Source organism: Molossus molossus, unplaced genomic scaffold (assembly GCF_014108415.1).
Source record: "Molossus molossus isolate mMolMol1 unplaced genomic scaffold, mMolMol1.p scaffold_m16_p_8, whole genome shotgun sequence".
Taxonomy (NCBI): Eukaryota; Metazoa; Chordata; class Mammalia; order Chiroptera; family Molossidae; genus Molossus; species Molossus molossus.
This window is the reverse complement of record NW_023425402.1, coordinates 105531925-105558137: the sequence shown is the minus strand read 5'-3', so window position 1 is coordinate 105558137 and position 26213 is coordinate 105531925. Positions and strand designations below refer to the sequence as shown.

General features: G+C 41.2%; 1 protein-coding gene and 1 long non-coding RNA gene across 3 annotated transcripts in view; both read right to left on the bottom strand.

Moving 5' to 3' along the window:
* Positions 1 to 26213, bottom strand: part of TULP4 (TUB like protein 4) — a 241134-nt gene that overhangs the window by 121413 nt on the left and 93508 nt on the right. The gene's annotated exons all lie outside the window — the stretch shown is intronic.
* On the bottom strand, positions 10679 to 14586 carry LOC118620840. The gene is made up of 3 exons (XR_004957544.1): positions 14432 to 14586; positions 13607 to 13723; positions 10679 to 10747 (listed from the first exon to the last, which is right to left on the bottom strand). It is a non-coding gene; the product is annotated as an uncharacterized LOC118620840 (long non-coding RNA).

The following is a 26213-nucleotide window of genomic DNA, read 5'->3' as shown; positions in this document are numbered from 1 at the left end:
TTTTAATTAGCAGATAGCATGGAATTGTTTTTTGAAATTCAAAAATAGCGGATTTAAATCACCTCTGGAACCTGACTAGAGCTAGTGCTTCTTGGCTGTAATATGACACAAAGACTTTTACTTTATCTTAACAAAGTATTTGGCCTTGAATAAAAGTACAGGATATTTGTGCTAAAAAACTATATACTTGCCCTGGCCGGTTTGGCTCAGCGGTTGGAGTGTCGGCCTACGGTACAGAGAGACCCGGGTTCGGTTCCTGCTAAGGGCATGTACACCTCGGTTGCAGTTTGTCCCTGGCCCTGGTTGGTCATGCGGGTGGCAGCCACTCGATGTGTCCCTTCACATCAATGTTTCTCTCTCTCTCTCTCCCTCCCACTCTATCTGAACAAAAATTAGAAAAATGTCCTCGGGTGAGGATAAGAAAACAAACAAACAAACAAACTATATACAGTACTTGGTTATAATCTCTCTTACAGCTTCTATTTCACCTTAGGGCTAATTATTAGTAAAATGTGAATTGGACTTCTGACTCAATATTCTACAAATTACCACTGAGTACTTTCTATGTGCCAAGCACTGCACTTTATAGATACATGTCATTTAATCATCCAGTAACCCTAAAATTTAAAAGCTATTAAGCCTGTACCTGTTGCAATTTTGTTTTCTCACATACAAGACAAGAAAAAAACTAAAGCTAAAAAGTTAATTAACTAGCTTAGATAAGTGAGGAGTCTAGTCAGAAGCCAGAGGCAAAGTAAGCTTCAGGTGCAGCCTGAGTTCAGGTCCCACCCATGTCACTCCAGGCTCCATGCTGGCTTTTCCTCCAGTTCCTGTGGTTAGAATGCTACTCTAAAATTCACATCTTATTCAAGTCCAGTGGGAAAGAATAAGAACTTCATTTTTAGATGTGCTAACAAGTCATGACCCCATTTCTGAGCCAATCACTGCTGACCAGGAAATGGCAAACCTAAGCTAGTCCTAGATCAGGGGTTCCCCCTCTCTCCCCACACTGTGGCTGCACTGCAACCCTAGCAGGAACAGTAGGGAAGGGTAGGGCTGACATGAAGGGTGGATGGGCACTGCATGTCGGAAACAACAGATGTCGACCACATTCCCTATTTTCTAGAAGAGAGCACTGAGATTTAGAGACTTTAATTTTTTTTAATCCTCACCCAAGAATGTTTTATTGATTTTAGAGAAAAAGGAAGGAGGAGAGGGGGGAGGGAGGGAAGGAAGAAGGGAGGGGGAGGAAGGAAGGGAGGGAGCAAGCGAGAGAGAAACATTGATGTGAGACAGAAATATTTACTGGTTGGCCCTCTCATAAGTGCCCTGACTGGGAACGAACCCACAAGTTAGGTATGTGCCCTGACCAGGAATTGAACCCACAACCTTTCGGTGCACAGGATGATAATCAACAGAGCCACAATGGCCAGGACTAGAGACTTTAAACAAATTACTCAAGGTTAGAGCTGTAAGCTGACTCTACCAACATCTTATTACTGTTGCACCATTTCCCACAACCAGAGGCAACCATGGTTACTGAGAGGGTCTTGTATATCCTTCCAGAGATAATCTGTGCATATTAAAGTGCACGTGTGCCCTGGCCGGTTTGGCTCAGCAGTTAGGGCATGTACCTCGGTTGCAGTTTGTCCCCGGCCCTGGTTGGGTCGTGTGGGTGGCGACCACTTGATGTGTCCCTTTCACGTAGATGTTTCTCTCTCTCTCCCTCCCACTCTATCTGAATAAAATATCAAAAAATGTCCTCGGGTGAGGATAAAAACAAAACAAAAAAACAAAACAAAACAAACAAAAAAAAGCGCACATGGGATTTTCCAAAATCAAACGACAGCATCATTTATTCTGCGCCTTGCATTTATTTATTTATTTATTTATTTATTTATTTATTTATTTATTTATTTATTTATGTTTTATTTCTTTATCGTCACCTGAGGACAGTTTTGCATTTATATTCAGATACAGTGGGAGGAAGAGAGGGGAGAAGAAACAAAGAGAAACATCAATGCGAGAGAGACACATCAAGTGGTTGCCACCCCAGGGCCAGGGACAAACTGCAACCCAGGTACATGCCCTTAGCGGTACTGAACCTGCTTTTAAAAACATAACAGAAACTCACTCAGGTCTCATCTTTGAAAGTCCCAAGTGAAGATGTCCCGATGCAAGAGATAACAAAGGTATCCACTCAGATGGATGCTGGCAGCCTCAGAATCCCACTCCTGCCCTGGCCTCTGCTGATGGCAGGGCTAACTGAAAGCCTCTTGGTGCTCCTCCCTTGTAAAACTCATCTTAAGCCAGGATAACAAAATAAAAGCTGCACAAAACAAGGGCTATCCTGAAGTTCAAGTCACGGCCTTTCAATGAAAATATATTTGCATTTTTCAGTGATTCACGTAAGATACAAAAGCAGATGCTTCTTGCAATTTGGCACCACATTTCTACAGCGGCTCTTTGGCACTATAAAATAAAATAACTCTGAGAAGTACCTCCAGATCAAACAAAACTACATTTGGCACATTTTCTGCAAACTCATGTTCACACAGAGACCTAGAACCACATGATAAGGATTCTTTGTACATAACAAAGTGAACAAATAACCTGCTGAATACTGTACAAATACTGCGAAGATAAAAACTTATTTAGCCCTGGCCAGTTTGGCTCAGCTGTTGGAGCGTCAGCCTGCGGACCAGAGAGATCCAGGTTCGGTTCCCGCTAGGGGCATGTACCAAAAAGAAAAAAAACTTATTTAAAATTTAACTTTTTGCCTGTCCCACCAGGGGCAACTATAAAATTATGTACTTGAAAAAAGGTGTGAGTGTTAATGAAAATGGTACTGACATACCACCATGCTCAAGTCACGCGCCGGAAGTTGTTTCAATAAAGGTAATGTGATGATCAACTCCTCTTTGGGAACCAAGGCTCTGGGCTCAGAAAACTTAAAGAAATTAACTGGCAAATCCAGGGGCTGAAGCAATACTCTTTTCTCTCCAACAAAGTGTTTTAACCAATGAGATAATTAGCCCGATTCACAAATGCCATCAGACAGATGAGTTCCTGATATGCTTTAAACATAAGACAAAAGGCTTATCAGATGCTGTTCAAAAGGGCTAACATTACAGTGAATCAAGCAGTTATACTGAAGAGAACAACTTAATTCTGTTATAAATCATTTTAGCATTAATGATCGTCATTTTTCATGCAAAAAGTTCCGATGATTTTATAGACGGTCTTTTATTTTATAGACAAGCCAATCAAGAGGAGAAAGAATCAACAAAAGGAAAATTCATAGACAGTTCAAACTTTCACTTGAGATGTTATATGTTATTATTATTTTTTTTAATCCTCACTCGAGGATACCTTTCCATTTTTTTTTTGTTCAGATAGAGTGGGAGGGAGAGAGAGGAAGAGAGAGAGAGAGAGGAACACTGATGTGAAAGGGACACATCGAGTGGCTGCCACCCGCACGATCCAACCAGGGCCAGGGACAAACTGCAACCGAGGTACATGCCCTTAGCGGGAACCAAACCTGGGTCTCTCAAGACCGCAGGGCAATGCTCTAACCACTCAGCCAAACTGGCCAGGGCGTTATATGTTACTTTTGATGGCAGTTTTGAGGGCCAGGTAGCATCTCAGTGTGCCACAGAGTCAGGGGCCACAGTCAGAGGCACACGGGCATTCGGGTCACAGCAGCACCATCTTCTTCTCAGGGTCTACTATCATCCCGTCCCCATTATCACTACTTCCTTTCTTTCCTTCCTTCCTAATGATTCTCTTCTCTAGCAGCACCTGGTTCCCCAAAAACAGTAGTTGTCTACAATTCCTTCTTATGCTGAGGTTGATTGTAATAGAAAGACTGAGAATCACTGAACTGGGATCAAATTTATATTTCTTCAGAATTTCTGCTTGCCAAATTTAATATGCCATTTGTAAAAGTTTTAAATTCTTCAGTCTAATTTTTTAAATTAGCCATGAATGGTTAAATATTACTTTTATTAAAGTAGAGGGGATATTATGGTTTGTGTTCAGCCTTTTTGTAGGTCTATTTTTTAAAACAGACTCAGACCTCCAGTTTTAAACAGATACCATATGGCTGCTTCCTTGCTAAGTTATTTATTTTTCAAAAAATATTAACGGCAATTTTGGCAGTTCCTCATTAAACATTATTCGTAAAACATAAACAGCTCTAGTGCTCATCCACGAAGAGACTTCAGAAGCTTGTACAGTAAATCCCGCTTCCTTCCGACTGACTGGTTCTCCTCCAGCCCTTCTCGAGGCCCCTCTGGGCCATGCTGGAATAGCCAGATTACTGGGAAAGCTGTTACTATTTCCTAGTAGAAAATGAAAACAAGTCCTTGGTTCTTAAGTAGCTGTTTCTGGAAGCATCCAGGTCTCTGAGGTCAAGCAGAGGAAAGGAGATATATGTGGGGAGAGACGAGGAAATAATGGCCAGCAGGCCAATAGGAACTGCTATAGTTAGAGAGGTTGTGTTTTTGTTTTTTCCTACAAAAAAGTCCAGCATGGACTATAATAATTGAGAAGGCAAATAATACTTGAAAATCTTCTGCAGAGGCCACAACACTTTGGACACCTTTTCAGATCAATAATTCACAAGCTTTTTTGGCCCAGATCCATAAGGACTGGAAAGTGATCGGGTCGAATGTAATGTGCTGAACACCTGACTCCATAGATGACTTCTCTTGTTGTCTGGTGCATATGAGGAAGTTAGAATTTTTGGAGCGGGAAGGGACCTTCGAGATTATTTAGTAAAGATGAAGAAACTAAGACACAGAATTTGTAGGCAGGATGCCTTGTGAGTTCAGGTTTTAAATACCACTCACTACTCCAAATGATAGAAATGATAGATAAAATATTTTTAGGAAGAAAGGAAGGGAGGGAGGAAGTCAGTCATGTTTACAAACAAGAGAAATAAGACACATGGCCATGGAAGCTGAAGCCACGGCTCTACTGTTCAGGAACAGGTAGAGGCCTAGAGCAGAACCAGCAGCCAAAGGCACAAACTCATGTTAGGCAGGGTGCAGATGAAGGCAAACAGTTCAGAGCAAGACTCAGCGTATTAAACTATACAGGCTGGATGAAGCACACATTGCTGTGGAAAGAAATCAAAAAGGCTTCCTTCCGTGACCACTGCTGGGGGCTAAAGCTGACACCTGGAGCAGTAGCAGGAAGCACAGAGAGCTTGCAACCTAATCCTCGCCAAGGGAATAGATCTGCCTTTGCCTTGATATCAAGAACAGGAGCTGAGGCCTGGATGGTTTGGCTCAGCGGTTAGGGCATCAGCCTGAGGTCCAGAGAGACCCGGGTTCAGTTCCCGCTAAGGGCACGCACCTCGGTTGCAGTTTGTCCCTGGCCCTGGTTGGGTCATGCGGGTGGTAGCCACTCGATGTGTCCCTTTCACGTTGATGTTTTTCTCTCTCTCTCTTCTTCTCTCTCCCTCCTGCTCTATCTGAACAAAAAATGAAAAAATGTCCTGGACTGAGGATTAAAAAAACAAACAAAAAAGAATAGGAGCTGAACCTCCAATTAAGATCCACTTCTCAGCTTGGGGCCTGGCGTGGCGTTGAGAAAACAGCAAAACCACTCCACAGACAGAGGGGAGGGCAGAGAGAAGGACAAAGATTCCCACTTAAGACAGGTTTCTAAACTAAAAGCCCAATATACGAGAGGGAAAGACTGACAACATCAAGAAAGACTGACAAGTTAACAATCTGATAAAGTCACTCCTGGCAAGATAAAAACATGGCAAACTGAAAATGACTTTAATATAAATGTGTTAAAACCTTTAAAGATATACAAAATAAAAATACCACCTCCCATTTTTAAATTGATTTTAGAGAGAGAGGAAGGGAGGGGGAGAGATAGAAACATCGATGAAAGAGAACATCAATTGGCCACCTCCTGCATGCCCCCCATGGGGATTTGGCCTATAACCTGGGCATGTGCCCTGATCAGGAATCGAACCAGCGACTTCTTGATGCATGGGTCGACACTCAACCATTGAGCCACACCAGCCTGGCTTACCCCCCATTTTTTAATAAAACAAAATCAGTCAGATAATGAATCAAGTGGTAGAACTGAAAACAAAAACTATTTGAAATCCTGGAAATGAAAAATATGGTCATCGATTAAAAACTCAACAGACAGGCCCTGGCTGGTTTGGCTTAGCTTGGAGCATCGGCCCATGGACCAGAGTCCCGGGTTCAGTTCCTGCTAAAGGCATGTACCTCGGTTGCAGTTTGGCCCTGGCCCCGGTTGGGGTCGTGTGGGTGGCAACCAGTCGATGTGAGACACATCAATATTTCTCTCTCTCTCTATCTGAAGATACATGCAAAAATGCCCTCGAGTGAGGATAAAAACAACAACAAAAAAACAAAACTCGCCCTGGCCAGTTTGGCTCAGCGGTTAGAGCGTCGGCCTGCGGTCCGGAGAGACCCGGGTTCGGTTCCCGCTAAGGGCACGTACTTCGGTTGCAGTTTGTCCCCGGCCCTGGTTGGTCGTGCGGGTGGCAGCCACTCGATGTGTCCCTTCACGTCGTTGTTTCTCTCTCTCTCCCTTCCTCTCTCCCTCCCACTCTATCTGTACAAAAAATGGAAAAATATCCTCAGGTGAGGATAAAAAAAAAAAAAAAACTCAACAGACAGGAGAAAACAGGCACAAAAAGAAAAATCAAGCTTCTATTTAGAAGCCTGCTTAAAGTATAGAAAAAGAAATGAAATACATATATAAAGAGTCAAGTAACATAACATGTGAGAAGAAACATAATCGAATAGTATTTCCAGAAATTAAGCTAGAAGGAATGGTGGTAGGAAGAAATATTAGAATCAATGCCAACAATTTTCCAGAACTGAAGACGTGATACTGGAATTACACACAAGTGTGCCAGCAAGACCCCGACCAGGGCCAGAATCAAACCTACAACCCAGGTATGTGTCCTTGACCAGAATCGAAACTGAGACCCTTCAGTCTGAGGGCTGACGCTCTAACCGCTGACTCACACTAGCCAGGGCAAGAGGTGAAGTTTTTATAATTCATAATTGTCTTTGATTTGCACCTAAATGAAGAGAAACTGTGCATCTGTAAACAAAGCTGCATTTTCCTTTTAGTATGACATTATGTTACTATTTTAATAAGTATTCATTAAAGATGCCAATACCAATGTGTACCGACTTAATAAAAACAAAACACATTTAACTATCATATCTTTAACCCAAATGGAGATAGGAGTTGAAATAACAACAGACGAAAATCTATCTGGCACTCTTAGGTGAATTAATAAAATTTTAAAAAATAGGTGCTCTCAAAGATGTAACAGTGATTCAGATACAGATATTTGTTTCTTTGTACAATCTGAGATGCATTAACACATTCTCTAATAAAGTCATCTCAGAATTTCTGCATCTCAATCCAATTATCTGCCTATTTTTAGGCTCTGTAAATTATTTGTGCATACTGCCAGCAAGAGGAGGGTCCAGTTTTTCATGCAATAAAACAGACAATAAAAGGAGTATTAACCCTGATCCTAATACAGAGACTGTGACTTTGCATGATTTTCTTTGAGTCAGATTCATGACACAACACTTTAAGTGTATGGGTTAAGTGCAGACAATCTACAACCCCAGGCACCAAAGACCTCAGAGAAGTATTAATGAAATTACGAAAATCCCTCAGTGTTGGTGGTCAGACCTGGACAGACACCACACGCAGTCTGTCTGCTGTGCTATCAGGGACTACAACAGTACCAAACTTCACTGGAACAAACTTGGTGTTTTCAATAAAGGATCATTTGGCAGGACACACTAGACGCCAGTCTGCGGTCAGAGTCAGCACAAATAACCAAAAGAGTGCGGGTTCATATCCCTGGGCAAGAGCTGATGCTACCCTAGTGTTATTTTTAGACACAGGACAGTTATGCAACAGAGCTATTTCAATGTGCTCTGGGATCTTCTGTCTAGAATCCAAAAAAAGTAATCTCAAACTAGACTTTCAACTAACTGAGAAATGTTCAAAGCTGTAGGACTTGAATATTCTTGAGGCAAAATGAATAAGCCACCTATCATTTTTATGTTGGTGACAGGAAAATGCTCTAAGCTATAAGGAGAAGTAGATGGAACAAACACACTCATCTGTAAATTAACCTCTAAAGTCAGGAGGAAGTTGGTATAATTTGGAAGAGTACAAATGCTTTGAAAGAAAACAGAATAAACGTGGAAGGGATAACAGACAGTTGGTTCCTCATGTGCTAAGAGACTTCCTCACATTTCACTCCATATGTTTCTATCCAGTTCCAGTCTTTAATGGAAAATAAACATGTATACTTTTTAAAAAAGAAAATAAGCAGCCTGCACCTCTAAAAGAGGTAAACACTTAAAATGCTAATTGATTTGAGGAACAAGCTATAAAACTAGGGATTCACTTTTGATTAAATGAAATACAACACTAACCCACCAATTAAGGAAAAACTAATGAAAAGTCAGACAATCCAGAACACTGATTAAATGGGCTTTTGAGTTTCTCTTACAAGGACCTGAGGCTCACCGCTCTCAATGCTAAGGGGCAACACATGGCTCTTTTTAAACAGTGAAAAACACTCTACTTATCATTTTATAAAAACTATAATTAAATATTACTCTATTCAAATAGTCAGTGGATCTGGATGTACTGTTAAGAGCAATAGCTATTCTTGATATTCCTCTGCTCAAAACCCACCATCAATCCCAGTCGCAGAGTAACAGGCAAGGCCCTATGGCAACAGCACGAGGGCTGGGAGAGGGATAAATGGAACTATACTCTGCAGGGCCCCTGTATTTTATCTAAGTTTAATAATAAAGTAAACCATGTTGTGATAAATACAAAATAATGCTATACAGCAGTCCCCCCTTATCCATGGAGGAAATGTTCCAAGACCCTCAGTGGATGCCTAAAACTGTGGATAGTACTGAATCCTATTTATATCGTGTTTTCTCCTATACATACAAACAATGATAAAGTTTAACTTACAAATTAGGAACAGAGATTAACAACCATGACTAATACAATATACTATAATAAAAGTTGCATGAATGTGTCTCTCTCTCAAAATACATTTTACTGGGCTCATTCTTTTTTTTTTTTTATTCCTCACCGGAGGGTATTTTTCCATTTATCATCAGACAGAGTGTGGGGGGAGACAGAGAGAGAGACAGAAACATCGATGTGATAGAGCCACATCGACTGGTTGCCTCCCACAGGGCCAGGGCCAGGGCCAGAGCCAGGGTCAGGGCCAGGGCCAGGGACGAACCGCAACTGAAATACGTGCTCTTGACCGGAATTGAACCCGTTGACTCATTGGTCCTCGGACCAACACTCTAACCACTGAGCCAAACCAGCTAGGGCTCACTCTCCTTTTGACGATGTGAGATGATACAGTGCCTACATCATGAGATGAAGTGAGGTGAATGACAGTCATTGTGACATAGTGTTGGGCTACTACTATAAGGGTTACTTGAACACAGCACTGTGATACCTCGACAGACAATCTGATAACCAGCTAGCTACTAAGTGGCTAACACGTGGGGAGTGTCTAGACTCTAGAGCAGTGGTTCTCAACCTTCCTACTGCCGTGATCCTATTAATATAGTTCATGTTGTGGTGACCTCCAACCATAAAATTATTTTTGTTGCTACTTCATAACTGTAATTTTGCTACTGTTAGAATTGCCATCGAAAATGGTCTTAGGCAACCCCTGTGAAAGTGTCTTTCGACCCCCAAAGGGGTCATGACCCACAGGTTGAGAACCACTGCTCTAGAGCATGGAGACACTGGACAAAGGGATGATTTATATCTGGGGAGCAACAGAGTGGGATGATGAGAGATTTCATCATACTACTTAGAATGGCGCACAAATTTAAAACTTACAAATTATTAATATATAGTAACTTTGTATGGTGACAGAAGGTACTTTAACTTATTGTGGTAATCACTTTGTGATTATACACATACTGAATCACTATGTTGTACACCTGAAACTAATATAATAGTGTACATCAATTAAAAAAAAAACTTATGAATTGCCCTGGCTGGGTGGCTCAGTTGGTTGAGGCATGGACCCGTACATAAAAAGGTTGTGGGTTCAATCCCTGGTTGAGACACTCATGGGAGGCAATCAATCAATGTTTCTCTCTCTCCCTCTGTAAAAATCAATGAAAACATATTCTAGGGTGAGGATTAAAAAAAAAAACTTATTTCTGAAAATTTCCATTTAATATTTTCAGACCACAATTGACTTAGGGTAATGAAAATCGTGAAAAGTGAAACCATGGATAAGGGAGACTACTATAATCCTTAGAACAACCACTAAAAAATATACAGCAAATAAATAAAACTAAAGTTTAGAATATGTATGTAAATATTTTTCAGTTAATACAAAAAAGGCAAGAAAAGAGGCTCAAAGAAACCAAATATAAAGTGGTAAGACAAACAGAAAACAGAAAAATGGCAGACCTACATCTAATTGTATCAATAATTACATTGAAAGTAACTCTGCAACATAAATACAGTAGCAGGCTAATTCCTGGTGGAGCAATGACCACATGGGCTGCATCTTTTATATGACTTCTTTATTGAGTATGGTTTCAGGTATTCAAAGCCTATTTTACCTGCTCAGGGCCTGTGAAATATTATTCTTATCATCGTCCATCTCTTCCAGGATTCAGCAAATGTATAAGCAACACATACCCTGCCAAATAAATATTAATGGATTTCTTTCTTTCCCTTCTACCCGATTTTCTGTTATTGCTACCCACTCACTTTGTAACAGAACCCAATTCTTCATAAAGGCCACATTCTAGTTGCTGTCACTGCATGTCACCAATATTCTTTACTATTCCATCTTCTACATCATTCAGAAAGCTGTATCAACTTGGAAGAATGATTCTTAAGGCACATGACATATAATAATACATCCTCTTGGGCAGACACTGATATTCTTATTAGAGATGCAAACCCAGAAGAAGGTGAGTTGAGGGTCTGTCAGTTTCTGGAGGTTTCCATTTCCTGCCAACGACTCCAAGGACAGATGGACACCAACAATGCAGAGTGTGGTAACAGAAACATTAAACAGTGCTGCTCAGGCACCTTGTGCCAGCATGATATCTGTAATTCCTGTTATGTAATTCCTAGCCTCCCATTTGGGGAAGAATAAAAGGAGGAGAGGTGCAAAGGCTTCAACTATTTTATTTTAAAAAAAAATTAGTTTTGACCTTAGTCCAGTGGGGCTCAACAGTTACTAAGTCCCCAAGTCCAGATGAAATAAACGAGCAAAGGACAAGAGCTGAACAAGAAACCAAAAGATTATCCACAGGGCCCAAAACCCATAGAGAAGTCCATCACATAATTAGACAAAATGTAAACATTTTGTGTCAAGGTCTATTTAACTGAGAAGAGAGGATAAATTCTGGGCATTTAAAAAATTGTAATTTACAAGTTAGAGACCATATTATCTGCCTTTGATATACCTAGGAAGGAAGAGAGCAATACTCACCAAAGAAAGAATTTTTTTCCATTTAAAAAAAAAGGAGTGTCCCCCAAGTTGCAGCAGCAGGCGCCACCAATGAGATGCCTACTTTCTGTTTGCCCAAGGCAAATGGGGGAAGGGAGGAAGTGGCACTGAAATCTACACAAGTAAAAATAAATTAGGGGCAGCTGTGTCTCCCACCCTCAAGTGGTTTTTATACCTAATTCTAAGGAGATGTGACTAGCCTATAAAATACTCTTCTTTTACTGCAAGAACCCATAAATTCATTTGTTATCTCTTGTTACCCAGAATGACACTGACAAATGCTTCATCCTGAAGTTCCCTTTACAAAACAAGTGCTAACTGCCTTAGGAAAATATAAATCCATGTGAATCAATAAGTTTTTCCCAAATGGACCAATTCAAATAAACTTTCATATGCACACACTACCTTGAAGACTGGCAGGTTTGTTTAAAGAAATAAAATACCTTAGTAGAGAGAGGGTAGAGCATTCTGACCACAATTCTGACAAAATAATCACAAAGCACACTTAAAATATACACTTAAAATGGCTTTGCCTTGCCCTGGCCAGTTTGGCTCAGCGGTAGAGCATCAGTCCACGGACCAATGAATCCCGGGTTCAATTCCGGCCAAGGGCATGTACTGGTTGCAGTTCGTCCCTGGCCCTGGTCAGGGTCATGAGGGAGGCAACCAGTCAATGTGTCCCTCTTACGTCGATGTTTCTCTCTCTCTCTCTCTCTATCTCCCTCCCACTCTATCTGCAGATAAACAAAAAAATATCCTCGGGTGAGTATTAGAAAAAAAATGACTTTGCCTCTAAAAAGACTTCATATAGCTATATCATTTTCTTTTCCTTTCTTTTTTCTTTTTTAATCCTTACCAGAAGACATTTTCCCACTTTTTGTTTAGAGTGGGAGGGAGAGAGAGAGACAGAAGCATCGATGTAAAAGGGACACATTGAGTGGCTGCCTCCCGCATGACCCCAACCAGGGCCAGGGACGAATCACAACCAAGGTATGCCCTTGACCAGAATCGAACCCACAACTCATTGGTCCGCGGGCTAATACTCTAACCACTGAGCAAAACTAACCAGGGCTCATTTTCTTAATTTAATTAAGTCTTTAGTTAAAATAATTATCAAAGTTTCTCAGGTCCAATCACTCTTTCCTCCCTCACCCACATGGCATGGAAAAGATTGAAAAGCTGAAAACTGGGGTCTTCTCAGAACTTTTAACAATATTAAAAACATAACATTTGTGTGGTGCTTTAAATTTTTCCAAGCATGTTGCTTAGGCCGTCTTATTTCATGCCCAAGGCATTCCCATGTGAAAGGCAAGACAGTCATAATCATAATCTAGCTCCAAGAGATGAATACCAGGTGTAGAAGGTTTAGTGATATACCTAACCTACCTACTCACCAAATGGCATAAGCAGGACTCCAATATACAGATTTTCAGAAATTTATGTTTTTATTAAGCCTTATCTGAGAATATTTTCCCATTGATTTTTGGAGAGAGTGGAAATGAGGGAGTGAGAGAGAGAAACATCAATATGAGAGAGGCACATCAACTGGCTGCCTCCCACATGATCCTGACTGGGCCCGGGGAATCAAACTCGCAACCCAGGTACCTGGTCCTTGACCAGAATTGAACTTGAGACCCATGCTATATTCCACAGGCCAATGCTATAACCACTGAGGCAAATGGCTAGGGCAGAAATCCATGTGTTTTTTTTAATATAGCAAGTAACTGAGGTCCTAAGTTTTACAAAGAACTCAATCTAGAGGTCAGAGAGTCCAGTAAGCAGTGAAGATGGACATGAAAGCTCTCCACCTTGCTTTGCCCAACTAGCCCAGCAACTGAAAAAGGCCAGGTGTGCAAGGAGCTCTTGGTGAACTGGGCCATGCAGCACTGACTGCAGGGAGGGGCCAGGTGTTCAATCAGAGAAACATTTTAGGTTCCTGGAGACATTTCTTTTCCTGGGCACAGGATCACAGCAAAAAGTGTAGCTCTCCGGGCCAGTAAAAGCAATAGCAGACAGCATAGCTGTTCACCCACTAACCTGATGGAACTACTGGCATCTGGGGTCCTGTGGTCACTGTTGTATAGGACCTTAGATGTGCTTTATATGCTAGTACGAAGTCCTGGGAAGGAGTGAGTTCTCAGGTGGTTCTCAGACCTGAAGTTAAGGTTTACATGTCAAATGCCTTTTAGATGACAGACAACAAAAATTACTCATCTGATAGCTCAGATTTAAGCCTAATGTAAGCCCTCTGTCCAGCTCTGCTGGGTAACACCAACTGCTAATCCTTACACATATTTTCATTAAAGAAAGCATAGTCGTGCATGCGTGTGTGTGCGTGTGTGTTATGTATTATGTGGTATGTGGTGGGGTAGGGAGTAAATGTGGTCAAAGGGTACAAACTTCCAGTTATGAGATGAATAAGTTCTGGGATGTAATGCACCACATGGTGATTAGAGTTAATACTGTACTGTATATTTGAAAATTGCTGAGATCTTAAAAGTTCTCACCACCAAAAAAAAAAAATTGTAACTACATGTGAAGTGATGGATGTATTCACTAACCTTACTGTGGTCGTAACTTTGCAATATATACATATATAAAATCATTACATTGTATATCTTAACTTACACGTTATATAGCAACTGTATCTCAATAAAGGGGGATGGGGGGAAGGCATATTCTCAGGCAGAAGACTCTAATTTCTAGCCACTTACACGTTATATAGCAACTGTATCTCAATAAAGGGGGGTGGGGGGAGAAGAAAGCATATTCTCAGGCAGAAGGCTCTAATTTCTAGCCAAACAAAACCTTTATTTGGAGAGTCACAAAGTTCATCACAAATACAACTCCTACCAATCTTACCTCCAGTGCATGTGAGTCACAGATAGGGATCAGGCAAAGGGCCTATGACATGCTCCTTCCTGGATGATTCTTCCCAACTGCCTGGGAGTTAGGGGGCTGCAGGTGGCTGCTACATCTGCCAGCACGTGAAGTAATGCCTCTTGGTAAGCAGACTGAAGAAAATGTTAATCTGGTTATCTAGTTATCTTGTGAAGTATTAGTGACAAAAACCTGTTTGTCTGAAAAGCAGGGCACAGCTGGAGAAATGACAGCCTCTCAGAATCACTGAGAGGTTTCCAGTCTCAAGGCTTAGCTCTTCTCAACTGTCCTTTATTCATCCTTGGCCAGGTTCCTTCCTCATTTCCTAGAAGCCATTTCATAGCTTCACCATGCTCCCTAAGCCAGCTCCTCTACTCTGCTCCCTACCTTTCATCTTTGCAGAAACATATCACATGTGCGTCCAGCCTTATACTTCTGTCCCTCTGCTTATTTCAAAGTCTTACCTGCCGGTCTCCTCGGGGCCTTACCCATCAACTCCCTCTAGCTAAAATCTGGCCTTTTCTACCAGAGCCCCTCTAACTATAAAAGACCCTGAAATTGTTAAGAATTGGACCCTGACTCCAACCACCTACCTACCCTGTTGTTCTGGCCCCATTCATAGCCAAAATTCCATTACAAAGAATGGCCTGCATTTTTCTTCTTCCCTCTTCAGTGGTCTGACCTCAACAGGTGCAATCAACCACCGCAGCACCGAAAAACAATGACCTCCAAACTGCTACTCTATAGTCCCTACATCGACTCCTTTGCAGTGATTGAAACTTCTGGCCCCCTCCATCCATGCAATTCTTTTCTTTGAATTCATGTCACTGTCCTGTAGTTCATCTGCAGCCCTAACCACTACAAAGTCTTCTCTTCCTTCCCTGGGTGTTCCCCAGGTTTCTTTTTTTGGCCGTGTCTGCATCCTCACACTTGGCTTAGATGATCTCATTCACTCCTGGAATTTCAACACCAACCCAAACCCCACTAACTCTCAAATGTTTACTTATCTGTGGTCCAGACCTCCCTCTTGAACTTGAGTTTTTAAAAATCAACTTTATTGCCCTGGTCGGTTTGGTTCAGCGGTTAGAGCGTCGGCCTGTGGTCCTGAGAGACCCGGGTTCGGTTCCCGCTAAGGGCGCGTACCTCGGTTGCAGTTTGTCCCCGGCCCTGGTTGGTTGTGCGGGGTGGCAGCCACTCGATGTGTTCCTTTCGCATCGATGTTTCTCTCTCTCTCTGTTCCTCTATCTCCCTCCCACTCTACCTGAACAAAGAATGGAAAAATGTCCTCGGGTGAGGATAGATAGATAGATAGATAGATAGATAAATATCAACTTTATTGAGGTATAATTTACATACAATAAAATGTACATATTAAAATGTACCTTTCAATGAATTTGACCACAAGATTTCATCATCCCAAATATCCTAATGCAACCCCACCCATCAGTCTCCCAGACAAGCACTGATCTGCTTTCTGATACTGCAGATTATTAGAGTTGTTTTTTCTAGAGTTGCATATGAGTGGACTCATGCTCTGCATATGTAGTCACTTGTGTCTGTCTTCTTTCACTTAGTATAATGTTGAGATTCATCCATTTGTTTTATGTATAAATTTGACCCTGAGTTTTTAAGATACCCCACCTGATCCTCAAATGCATGACCCAAAATGAAGTCCTATGATTTGGCCTCCTCCATTTCTTTCAAATATGCCCTGTTTATTCCACTGCTATGGCCAGAGCACAACCTCTGTGCCTAGATTCCTGCAGAAACCCAAAGTCCCTGCTCCCAGCCTCTTCTCTCCTCCCATTCAGAACCTACACTGCACAAACACAGCTTTTGCAAATGTAAAGACATTCAGGTTAGCCCTGCTTTCACTCTTTCAGCTGCTTCCCATCATCAATGGGACATCATCATCTCTTACTTGGTACACAAGGCCCCGCCACTTGTCAGCTTCCTACAAGGCTGACTCAAACAAGTCTCCTCACTAACTTTTATTTACCCTTCAATACTACTTATAGTTCACTGATCTAAACCAGCCCCTGAAGAATTCCCACATAATTCTCCACTGTGCTTCCAAAACACCTGTACATTATTTCACTGTATGGCAATTTTATTTATACTTGACAATGAGCATCTTGAGGATCAATGTTATATCTTTTTTCACATTTATTGACAAGCTGCCTCAACAAGTATTTTGGTGATTTTTTTTCCCCCTAAATTGATTAAACAAGAGAAAACTGACACTCTTCTAAGTTTGCTTATTACACGCATTCCAAGTCTGTCAGAAGACAGAGCTTTGAATTTGTTCCCAGTAAGACCAGTCAACAAATGTGGTAACAAAGAATGGAAAGGGTTGGCCTATTACACACCAGAATGTGCACCCATGACCTCACTTGCTTAGTAATGATGTCATGTAGCTGGACACTCTCCAAATGCCTTAGAAAAGAACTGAAAGTTAAAACATAAAAGTTACACTTTAGCTTCTATCCTACTAGTTCACACATTCTTTCTGTCAACTACCAATTATTAAATACTTTCTCTCCAAGAATGCAAATCATGTGGGAAACATAATAACCTCCAGTAAAATCCCTCAGGTATAGTGGTCATACAATTACCCCCTCCAGAGCCCAGTGGTGCTCCCTAGCTGCCAACAGTGGCAGAGAATCCCAAAGGACACCTGAGGTAAAGACATGGTGTCTCCTGGGTCAACGAAGGAGCTCCCTGAAGATTTTAGAGCCAATTTCCACGCAACCACTGCGGCTAATTCAGAGGATGAAGTGCCATACAAAACAAAACTACTTGAGAGAGTCTCAGAGTAGGAGGCTTTATTTAGAAGAGTTTTGTTGTTTGAAAATTTACATTGTTTCAATCTCTAGGGAAAAAAAATTAGTGCTTATAGGGACTTTAAGAATGATCTCAGGGATCTAAATTTAAAGACAATTTTTGAACATGTCAGCTAACTAGCACTTCAGCAGTGTAACATTCTCATTATCTGTCTCTCCACAAAGAGCCCTCAAAAAAGAGATGCCTGGACTTATCAAAGCTAGAAACTCATAGCTGGAAATTGAAAAGGTACTTTCAGGTAGAGAAGAAAAGAGAACACATGACAGACTTCACTAAGTACACACTGCTTTCAATTTACAGAGTACTAATATATACAGTGAATATTTATTGTTCTATGGTTTAAATTGTTTCAATTAACTATACATAGCTATAGGACCTACAAATGAATTGTAAAGCAATAACATCTGTAGTAAGAGTAATTTGTGAGCATTAACTTAAAGTAGGATTTAAGCAATGTAAAGAAAATTATAATACCCTAATGGGAGATAAAGACAAATGGAGAGATGCATGAAGATTCTATCTGGAATACTAAATATGGCAACGGAGACATGTGCCCAGTTACTATGTAGGTTTGAAGCACTATCAAACTCTTAGTGGAAAACTATTGGCAGAACCACAGGTGGTGGGGATGGGAAAAGCATCAGTATTACTGGAGCCAGGCAGTCAGGGAGCAGGCAGACCACATGACACAGATCAACATCAATCCCATGTAAAGATTTCTAGGTGGCTCACCCTTATTTGCAACCTGATTTTTTTTTTTTTTTTTTTTTCATCAGCTAGAATCTGCTCTCTGTAGCTCTGGTCATTAGGAATAAAAAAGTGATAATAAAATTTATCAGGAAAACTAAGTAGACACAAATACCAAAGAATATTTTGTAAGAAAAAACAATCTTATTTGCCTTTTCTTTGTTATTTATACCCAATATATTAATGGATAGAGAATATGGGATAAATACAACACAGAAAAATTTACTATATCCCCAAAATTAAAGAAGCAATGTCAGTCTATATAGATGACAAATTGGTATTATTTTAAAATTTCAACCTAAATGTTGAATGAAGAAATAAAAACAAAAGCCATAATATACTACTTTATATCCCTTAATTAGCCACAAAGAAATTAAAACTCCACATGATTTAGAAATTCTAGATTCCGGAAGTCTTTTTAAAAATCTGGTATTCATCATTTTGCCAATCCTTCTAGAAAAAAATCTGGATATATACAACAAAAATTTTTAATAACTCAAATCATTAATCCCTATTAATTGCTTTTAAAACAGTAGCTCCAGCCTGGCTGGTGTGGCTCAGTGGCTGAGCATCGATGTTGCACCAAGAGGTCACCGGTTTTATTCCCAGTCAGGGCATATGCCCAGGTTGTGGGCCCGATCCCCAGTGTGGGGCATGCAGGAGGCAGCCAATCGATGTTCTCTCTCATTGATGTTTCTATCTCTCTTTCCCTCTCCCTCTAAAATCAATTAAAAAAAAAAAAAAAAAGTAGCTCCAGCCCTGTTTATACAGAACAGAGAGTAACACACTATTTACTCTATGAAAAACTTAAAATACTTTTTAAATGCTCCCAGTGAATGAATGCTTAAATGAATAATGGTCCAGCTATAGGAAAAGATGCTACTTAATCATTACAAATGACAAATGCAGCTGTATCAATGCATATAATCCCTGAACTAATGGGGCAGCTAAATCTGTGAGTCCATAAATACCACACGAGGTCTGTTATAAAAGGGAGCATATCTACCAAGCATTCTTCCCAGGAGACATCACCAGTGTTTTGTCATCTCCTAAGGACACAATATGTGTAACCATAAAGTGTAAATGAAACAACACTGTTTTAAGTTCATAGTCAGCCTTCCTCTCAGAGGCTGATCTGCACAAATAGGTTGCTGAGCCTCCTTCTCTCAGGAGCTGAAACTCACTAAGTCTTGCTCAGCCTTGGCCTCAAGAACAGATGAAATACAGAGCTGGGGCAAGTAAACATAAACACCAGCATGACCACTCATCTTGTCCACAGGCTGAGCAGGAACAGCAGCAGGCCAGGAATGAGAGAGTCGGCCTAACCAAGCCTCAGTTCTTCATCCCACTCTGGTTTCCATCAAGGAGCCTGTGTAAGGGTGCATATGTGTGGCTCAGTAGCACATAACGCGGGACCATCTGTACATAAAAATACAAGTGCATAGTACCAAAGGACATGTTTACAGCCACCTGAGCTCTGTGAAAGCAGACACAGACATGGAAATCTACTACAACATAAAATCATGCAGAGTCAGCATTTGGGATTTATGATATACACTTATTTAGGGTTATGTTGTTTAAGTTAGACACAGCATCTCAGCAAGGGAAGGAACTCTTAAGTAAACTATAAACACACAAATGTTCAAATTAGAGAGCATATCAAGAAAGAAATCCAGGTAGGAGAGTTTGCATTTGATGAGATAATTAAGAAAACCCTTCTGGATTCTTAATCAGAGAGGTATTATAATCCCAATTTTATTCAGAAAAAAAAAAATCTAGCCCTGGCTGGTTTATCCCTCTCACATCAATGTTTCTCTCTTTCTCCCTCCCTACTACTCTATCTGAAGATAAATAGAAAAATATCTTCAGATGAGGATTAAAAAAAAATCTAATCATTATAGGCCAGAAAACTGGAGAAGGTTGATAACTCATGACTTGGTGGCCAGGGATGGACTCTCTGGGAAGTAACCTTGAATAAGGTGAAATCTAAGTGTGAGAAGGACCAACTCACAGGGGGGCCACTGGGCTCGAGCCTAGAAGGAAGTCAGTGAGGGCAAGAGAAAGTCAGAGGAAGGGGTAGGGCAGAAGCTAACCAAGTCAGAGGGTGAGGGGCCCTCCTAATGCTTGGAAATGTTATTCTGGCCATTGTGTGGACTAAAGAAAAGTCCAAATGAGAAGCAGGTGATCAGTAAGATGAGTGCACTAACCCAAACCAAAGACCATGGTGGATCAGACCAGGGCTAGCAGAATGGGAAGAAGTGACTGGATTAGGAATATATGCATGTATTTTATATTTCTATATTTATAGTTAAATATGTATGTGTTAATAGGTCATGTATTACTTTTTAAATGAGAAAGTTCTCATATACATGAAGTGTGAAAATTCTGCTTTTCAATTAATTATAATACAATACAGTGCAATGAATTACAAAACTATGTTTAAGATCATCTTTCTTACCCTGGCCAGTGTGACTCAGCTGTTTGGTTGTGGTCCTATGCACCAAAAGGTAGCTGGTTCAATTCCTGGTCAGGGCGCATGCCTGGGTTTCAGGCTCAATCCCCATTATGGGGTGTGCAAGAGGCAGCTGATTAATGTTCCACTCTCACATCGATGTTTCTCTTTTTTTCTCCCCCTCCTTTCCCCTCTCTCTAAAAAGTCAATAAAAATATAAAAAATAAATAAAATTCAAAAATAATTTTAATCTTTAATGATTCAGAAGACACTTTGGAATATTGTACCCTTGTAGTACAAGAAAATAAAAATTTCCGCCCTGGCCGGTTTGGCTCAGCGGTTGGAGCGTCAGCCTGCGGTCCTGAGAGACCCGGGTTCGGTTCCCGCTAAGGGCGCGTACCTCGGTTGCAGTTTGTCCCCGGCCCTGGTTGGTTGTGCGGGTGGCAGCCACTCGATGTGTTCCTTTCACATCGATGTTTCTCTCTCTCTCTCTCTCTCTTCCCCTCTCTCCCTCCCACTCTACCTGAACAAAAAATGGAAAAATGTCCTCTGGTGAGGATAAAAAAAAAAAAAAAAAAAAAAATTTCCAATTTTTTGAAAGCTATATAAACCATATTTTATTGTAATGGCTTACTTTAGGAAAAAAAGTACAACAAAAAGTTAGTTGTCAAGAAAAGGGGGAGCCCTGGCCGGTGTGGCTCAGCGGTTGGAGCATCGGCCTGTGGACCAGAGAGTCCCGGGTTTAGTTCCCGCTAAGGGCACATAACAGAAAAAAAAAGAAAAGGAGGAAAAAAAAAAAACCTGACATTTCACATTCTGGAATTGCATAATGAACTTTTTCTTGCATGTGTGCTACAGCTGTGGTCATATTTTATATCCAAATTTTGAAAAACATATGCACACACATTAATCTTAAAATGCAATGTCAAATTAGCAAAAGCAAAGATCAAAGAATTATGAAATCCTAATCATCCAATGATGAGGAAAGGGTAGAAATGCAAGCCCTGTTTATATTTTTGGATGATAGAAAGGAAAGGAATGACTGAAAGGGGTTTTGCTTCAGCAAAAGCTAAAAGTCTAGACCAGTCCTAAATCAATAAATTAAATACTACATTTAAATGAATGTTTACAACCCCTAATATTGTACCAATCCTCTTTATATTTGATGAGCTACATAGAGTGCTAGGAACAATTTACATACTTTATTAGTATTTTCTCCATATAATTCATTTTATTAGTATTTCCATTTTAAGTCAAACTACTTGCCCTGAGATATTTTTTTTAAAAGCTAGTGAAGAACAGGTAGTCTTTTCTTCCTCATGCTCCTGCTACTTCTTAGTATTAGCTTGAGCTACATTTTGTTTGATGAGAAACAGAAAAATAGAAAAAACATATCAACAATGAGTTAACCAGCCAAAGCTTGGAGACATTAAATCACAACATCATTTTGGACCCAGTTTCAAACAGAATCCCAGCTCTACTTTGGCTCAGCCCTTTGACAGGAGCTACAGCAAACCTTACCTTTGGAGTCAGAGCTCCTCCCCTTTGCAGACAAAGCCCAAGTTCGTTCACAAGCAGCTCACTCATGTGAGCACAGATCCTACCCCCTTGAAGTCAACTGTGAGTCTCCTGAACATGCCACTGCAGAGAAATCCCCCTTTCTCTCTGCTCGCCCTGCTGCAGTGGGTCCAGCTCCCCCCTCACCTGGAGCTGGTATAGCAGAGCAATCCTGGAGGAGGCAGGGCTGGCAGAAGACACCTTTCTATTGTGTATGCCCATCAAACCTCTATTGTTATCGTCTTCTGGGATGATAATTGTGAAGAAGAACTCCCAAATATAAAATTTCGTGATCTCACTTATATACGGAATATAATGAACATAAAAGTCTGAGGAATACAGTAGACCCATACACATGGAAGTAGGGCACAGACTGACATCCCTCAGAAGAGGGGATGGGGGTGGGGGGGTGGGAAGAAATAAACCACAGAACTTATATGCATGTATGCATGACCAATGGACATGGACAACTAAGCCGGGGAAAGGGTGTAGGGGGTGTAGGGTGGGGGTGCCAATGGGGTAAAAAGGTAAAATATCTGTAACAAAAAAAATAAAAAAATAAAAAAATTCATAAAAAAAAAAAAAAAAAAAAAAAATTTCGTATATTTTTATCTCATTGTTCACTACAGGAAGCCTAGCAATTACTATTTGTTGCGTATCTTCTCGGGCTCAAGCACTGTACCAGATACTTTATATATGAGATAAATGTACATTACCTTACCCCTCACAACAGCCCTTTATGATTTCATAACACCCACTTCATGGCTAAGAAACCATGTTGAAGGTTATACAGCCAGTGTTAGAACCAAGAGTTACTGCAAGGTCTGACTCCAAAGCCTAAGATCGTGTGCCTTTAATTCACCCTTTCAGAAGGTCAGTAATATGGGCACTTGAAAGTATCAAATATAAAATCTAAAACATATATAATCAGTTGTTTCCTTATTCAAGGAACCCTACATGCATAAGGTACCAAGTTGGCTGTGAAATTACTTCCCTGAATCAGAAATATGCGGTGTTTTCTCTCTATAGATAACTCAGGCTATACAAACAAATAACTAGTTTTCAGGATTCAGATCTAAAGTGTGTGCAAATGGCCTGGGCAATGTCGCTCAGTGGTTGAGTGTCAACCCATGCACCAAGAGGTTACTGGTTCGATTCCCAGTCAGGGCACATGCCCAGGTTGTGGGCCCAATCCCCAATGGGGGGCCTGCAGCCAACTGATGTTCTCTTTCATCGATATTTCTCTCTCTCTCTCTCTCCCTCTCCCTTCCTCTTTTTCTAAAATCAATAAAGGAAAAAAACAACAACTTTAAAGTGTGTGCAAATGAACAACAAAGTGAAGATGTGACTCATGTTGATGGATAATACAAGCTTATGTACACTGATTGATCTTTTGAAAGTGTAGCAGTTTCTTAAGCATGCTTTCAAAATAAAATTCATTAACTCTTCAGTCTTACTTCATTTCTGCCATCTCTAGCACCTCAGCAGTCCTTACAAGACTCTAACTCAAAGAGCATAAACCAGAGAAGCATGGTAATGCATACATCCCCAAGAATAATAGAAGGCAGTGAGTTCAATGCCCAGCAAGTAGTACAAGCAATAAGCGATGAATATCAGCAGAGCCACCGAGTGCAAAAGTGGGAGGTCCCTCTGGGACCATTGGTTCAAATGGTCGAGCACTTCAAGGAAAAGGAAGGGCTAAGAAGAGTCCCAAGAACTGACGTCACTTATCCTTGCTGATGTAGGAGAGAAGCATATTCACAGAAAGCAAAGGACCAATTCAGGTGTGGTAGATGGTTGGGGGACAGGGACCAGGATCCTCTGTGAAACCACCTCCTTCCTCTAAGAAATATAATACCCACCTGACTCTGTGTGTGTGTGTGTGTGTGGTGTGCACGCACCCACCCTGCTCCAGCTCCTCCCCAACACGCACACATCCAGGAGGGGTGCACGCACAGTGGTGAGTGTGGGGAAGACACTCACTCAGGAACAAACTTAAGAAAATAAAATTAATTAATGAAGACTTAGTTCAGTAAACATGATTTGTACTCCGTAGTTACAATTGGCCCTATAAGTTGAATGTCTACATTATTAAGGTTTGCTGAATCTAGAGGCTAAATAAATACAAAATAATTCTGACAAACTTACCCCCCAAAAATGCATTTTCACTAGTCACCAAATTACCAAGGCTCCACCAAATGAAATTACAGATCTCTGAATATGCCTACTAGTGATCACTAGAGTTTCAACATCATGGCAGGGGAGGGAGGGCACACAGAGGATAAACAGATGCCCTCAGACCATACTCCTGCTTTTGTCCTCACAGTGAGGTCCATTCAACACTCAGGAGCAGATCTTCCTCAACTAAGTTCACTTGGCCACTGGATTAATATTCCCTGAGCTCTGTGATACCTCTCAGGACAGTCCCCACAGGTAAGCATGAGGAATCCCACCTGAGTTTCTGGCAGCTCTCAGGACAGTCTTCATGGGGAGGATGGGGACACTCGTCCACCAGGAGAGCTTATGCCTAAATGAGAAAAGCAGTCCTTAGGGACTCCCACGAGGGGAGACCTTCCACGAAGTGAGCCAGTGCTCCAGTCAGGAGGAACCTTTGTCACCATCAAGGCCGACCTCAAAATCCACGTTGTCCAGGAATGTTCTGTGGTCTCCCCTCCATCTCCAAAGCCCGTCCCTCTGTCATCTCTGGTCCTCTGCAGTTCTAGCTCTGCTTTGGGGCAGAGATTTGGGTCCCTTGCAGCCTGTTCACCTCACTCCCCTACAGAAGGTACAACATAAGGTGGCAGGATCAAAGCCACACTACTGCCCCTGCCCCTATTATACAGAAGTGTCGAATGTTAACCACCCCTGGAAAACGGAAGTGAGAAGTCACTGCCCAGCCCCAGCAACCTGAGCAGTTCACAGCTCAGGCAGTTCTCTTCTAGCATAGACCTAGCCCGGAAAGAGCTGACAGGTGCTGACTCAACAGGTCTGCTGCCCAAGAAAATGTCCAAAATAAAGCTAATTGCCATATTCTTTCACCAAACTGTTTGCTTTAAACATATAATATTAAGTGTCCACTTTTTATTGTTTTTTGTTCCACTTTAAAGTAAGACTTCTATGGAAATGCTCCTGCTGGTGTTCCCACTTCAGCTGAATTTTCACCACCACTTTCACTGTGGCTGCTGTTGAATTCCATCTTCCACCACTAGGCTGTGGGCTATGAGGGAGAGGCTGTATGGTAGGCAGTGGTAATTTTTTATTCCACTGACTCCCTGTTTCTAGGGCAGAGCCTAAATTTTCCCCTGCGGAAACACCATTCCCTGTTCTTCGCCTCCATGACAGAAAAGGAATGACTCCATAAACCCTGGTTCAGGTTTGAGCATGTGACTAATTCCGCACACTAAGAGTCAAGCCCAGCCCTGGCCGGTTTGGCTCAGTGGCTAGAGCATCGGCCCATGAACCAAAGACTTACAGGTTCGATTCCAGTCAAGGGCACGTACCTCGGTTGCACTTGGGTCCCCGGCCCTGGTTGGGTCTCTCTCACATTGATGTTTCCCTCCCTCTCTCCCTCCCTCTCTTTCCTCCCCCTCCCTCCCTCCCATTCTATCTGAAGATAAATGAAAAAAGGGTCCTCACGTGAGGATTTATCTTTTTTAAAGTCAAGCCCAGCACTTTTATTGGAAAAGAGCAGTCTCTCTTTTGCATTGAAGGGAGAACTGGGAGACTATTAGCCTGAGGTTCCCAAGGGCAACCATGTTGAACGAGCCAGCCTATGAAACCAGCACAGAAGCAGAGAGATGAGGGGACACCAGGTCCCAACTGGTCCAGTAATGACTCAAACCTGATATCCCTTGGATGTTTTTAGTTCCATAAGCCAATGCACTCCTTATACTAATTGTTTAAGCCAAAATAAGTAGATTTTCTGTAGTTGCAACTATATATATCATAATCAATAAAATCTGTATTCATCCAGTTCACCCCTAACACTATAGCACTTAGCATGGTAGCTAACACATAGAAGATGCGTAGTACTTTTTTTCAAATAAGTTGAATGAAAATTTAGGGTGAAAATATCTTCTATAGGTTTTATTATTTTTAAAAATGCCAACAGTAAAATAATAGCCACAATTCATCTTCACTAGAAAAAAGTATGAAAAGTTGACT